Below are 3,547 nucleotides of genomic sequence, written 5' to 3' on the forward strand. Positions count from 1 at the left end.
CCAGACAGGCCAAGCATCACTCTCCTCCAAAACCTTCTCCAGCTGTGCCAGCCACTGAAGACATGCCTGTGGAAGCCTGCACCCCAGCTGGTCTGTGCAGCCTGCACCCCAGCTGGTCTGTGCAGGCACGTGTACTCCAGGCCACCTTCAGGAGCATATGTAGTGAACGGAACACCTATAGAGGTGGGGCTGACAAAGAGAGTAAAGAGGCCTATCTAGAGGTCTTGGAGGGCCTCCTATGACATCAGGGGTTGGATGTAGCTTGCTGTGGGGGAAAGGACACTGATAGAAGAGGCCCAAGGGAATTTTTTCTTTTTGTTTTTGTATTTTGGTTATTCTTTATTTCTTATTTTTCAGTTCAGTTTAGTTCAGTCACTCTGTCGTGGCCAACTCTTTGTGATCCCGTGGACTGCAGCATGCCAGGCTTCCCTGTCCATCACCAATGCCTGGAGCCTACTCAAACTAATGTCTGTCATGTCGGTGATGCCATTCAACCATCTCATCCTCTGTCATCCCCTTCTCCTCCCACCTTCAATCTTTCCCAGCATCAGGGTCTTTTCCAATGAGTTGGTTCTTCACATTAGGTGGCCAAAGTATTGGAGTTTCAACTTCAGCATCAGTCCTTTTATTTTTATGTTATTTTCATTTTTGCCATTGTGTTTTGTTTTCATTTCATTTTTATTTTTCTATGATATTTTTATTCTCCTAATATTATTTTACTTTTTATTCTTTGTTATGCTTCTCTTTTTTGTTCATTGTCTGTGTTTTGTTTTTATTACAGTTGTTGGTTTCCTCTTTAGATATTTTGTGATGTCCTGTTTGTTTTTTTTTTTTAATTTTGTTTCTATATTCTTTTTTATCTTTGTTTTTCTCATTGTCATTTCTGTTTTATATTTTGATTTTTGGGGCATGAGCATATGGAATCTTAGGTCCCCAACTAAGAATCAAACTCACATCCCCTGCATTGGAAGGTGAAGTCTTAAATGCTAGACCACCAGGGAAATCTCAGTTTGTTTTTTTATTGTTTTCTTTCTTGCTTTCTGATCAGGTTAGCTTTGCTTTTATTGTTGGTTTTGGGTTTTAGGGCATGTTTGTTTGGGTGTCTTCTTGTTCTTTTTCTTCCTAGGATTTTTGTTAGTGGTGGTTGGTTTAATTTCGTTTGTTTGGATTTGTTTTTGTTATTTGTCTAAGGTTTTATTTGTCTGTTTGTTATCCTTTCTTTGTTTGTATGTTTGGTTTTGTTCTTATTATTTGCCTTGGGTTTTGTTTGCCTGTTTTTGTTTCATTTTATTTTGTTTTCTTTGCTGCATCATGTTTGGGTATTCAATGCCAGGCCAGAGGTTGGGCTGAGCTGCTGCAGTGAGAGTGCGGAGTCCAAACTGCTGGACTACCAGAGATATTCAGGCTCCAGGAAATATTAATTTATGTGAGCTCTCTCAGCTGTCCTCATCTCAGGGCCAAGACCCTGCTCCAACCAACTGCCAGCAAGCTCCAATGCTGGAGTCCTCAGGCCAAACTACCAGCAAGACAGGAACAGAGCTGCATCCATCAACAAAAATGAGAAGAGAGAAATATGTTACAGACAAAAACAGCAAGGCAAAAACCTGCAAAATCAAATGAATAGAAAGGAAATAGGTAATCTACCTGAAAAAAAATTCAGAGTAAAGATAGTAAAGATGATCCAAAACTTCAGAAACAGAATGCAGGCATGGATCAAGACAATAAATTTTTTTTCTTTTTTTTTTAATTTTATTTTATTTTTTAACTTTACAATATTGTATTGGTTTTGCCATATATCAAAATGAATCCACCACAGGTATATATGTGTTCCCCATCCTGAGCCCTCCTCCGTCCTCCCTCCCCATACCATCCCTCTGGGAAGACAATAAATGTTTAAAGGAACTAGAAGAACTATAGAACAAACAAACAGTGATGAACAACACAATAACTGAAATGAAAAATACACTAGAAGGAATAAATAGCAGAATAACTGAGGCAGAAAAATGAATAAATGAGCTGAAAGACAGTTGTTATTGCTGTTGTTTAGTCACTAAGTCATGTCTGACTCTATGCAACCCCATGGACTATATGTAACCCATCAGGCCCCTCTGTCCATGGGATTCCCCAGGCAAGAAAACTGGAATAGTTTGCCATTTCCTTCTCCAGGGGATCTTTCTAATGCAGGGATCAAACAGGAATCTCCTGAATTGGCAAGCAGATTCTTTACCGCCAAGCCACAAGGGAAACCCCAAGCTGAAAGACAGAATAGTGGAAATAATTACTGAGCGGCAGAATAAGAAAAAATGAAATAAGGACAGCCTCAGAAACCTCTGGGGCAACAATAAACACACTATTATTCAAATTATAGGGGTCCCAGAAGAAGAGAAAGAGAAAGGGTCTAAGAAAAGATTTGAAGAGATTACGTTAGAAAACCTCCCTAACATGGGAAAGGAAATAATCAAGTCAAAGAAGTGCAATCAATGTAGGCTAAACTAAGGAGAAATATGCTAAGACACATATAAATCAAACTAACAAGAATTAAATTCAAAGAAAAAATAATAAAAGCAGCAAGTGAAAAGCAATAGGTAACATTCAAGAGAACCCCATAATGTTAACAACTGATTTTTCAGCAGAAACTCTGCAATCCAGAAGGGAGTGACAATATATATTTACAGTGATGAAAGGGGAAAACCTACAGTTAAGATTATCCAGAAAGGATCTCATTCAGATTTGACAGAGAAATCAAGAGTCTTTACCACAAGCAAAAATTAAGAGAATTCAGCACCATCAAACCAGCTTTACAACAAATGCTAATGGAACTACTCCAGGTGAGAAACAAAGAGAAGAAAGATAACTATAAAAACAAATTCAAAACAATTAAGAAAATGGTAATAGCTCCTCCTCTTTTCTCTTCTCCGCCATCCTATGTGCGGTTGAATTCTCTCCTCACCATGTCTTCTCACAAGACTTTCAGGATCAAGCAATTCCTGGCCAAGAAACAAAAGCAGAATCGTCCCATTCCTCAATGGATTCGAATGAAAACTGGCAATAAAATCAGGTACAACTCCAAGAGAAGACATTGGAGAAGAACCAAGCTGGGTCTATAAGAAGCAAGCTGGGTCTATAAGAAGTGGTCCACATGTTAAGACCACTTTTTTAAGCAGCCAAATCACAATGAAAACATCACTACTGTAATGCTTGGCCCATGGTGTTATTTCCTCAAAACATCACTACTGTAATGCTTGGCCCATGATGTTATTTCCTCACTATCAGTCTGAGACCCAGTAATAAATATAAAACGTTGGAATTGTAAAAAAAAAAAAAAAAAAGAAAGAAAGAAAATGGTAATAGGAGCATACACGTCGATAATTACTTTAAATGTAAATGGATTATGTGCTCCAAGCAAAAGATACAAACTGGCTGAATGGATACAAAACAAGATCTGTATCTATACTGTCTACAAAAGATATAGTTCAGACCTAGGGACACATACAGACTGAAAGTGATGAGAGTCAGTTCCTAGGCAGGTTGATAAGGAGTCTAGAGG

General features: G+C 38.3%; 1 pseudogene across 1 annotated transcript; it reads left to right on the forward strand.

Annotated features, from left to right (window-relative positions):
• The first annotated feature begins 2,908 nt into the window (after nt 1-2,908).
• LOC147340305 (large ribosomal subunit protein eL39 pseudogene) lies at nt 2,909-3,342 on the forward strand (annotated as a pseudogene). The gene has a single exon (XR_015159499.1). The product of XR_015159499.1 is annotated as a large ribosomal subunit protein eL39 pseudogene (transcript).
• Nucleotides 3,343-3,547: the final 205 nt, after the last annotated feature.

This window comes from Bos grunniens, chromosome X (assembly GCF_055505025.1).
Source record: "Bos grunniens cultivar Pamir isolate PY7600 chromosome X, Bosgru_T2T1.0, whole genome shotgun sequence".
Lineage (NCBI taxonomy): Eukaryota > Metazoa > Chordata > Mammalia > Artiodactyla > Bovidae > Bos > Bos grunniens.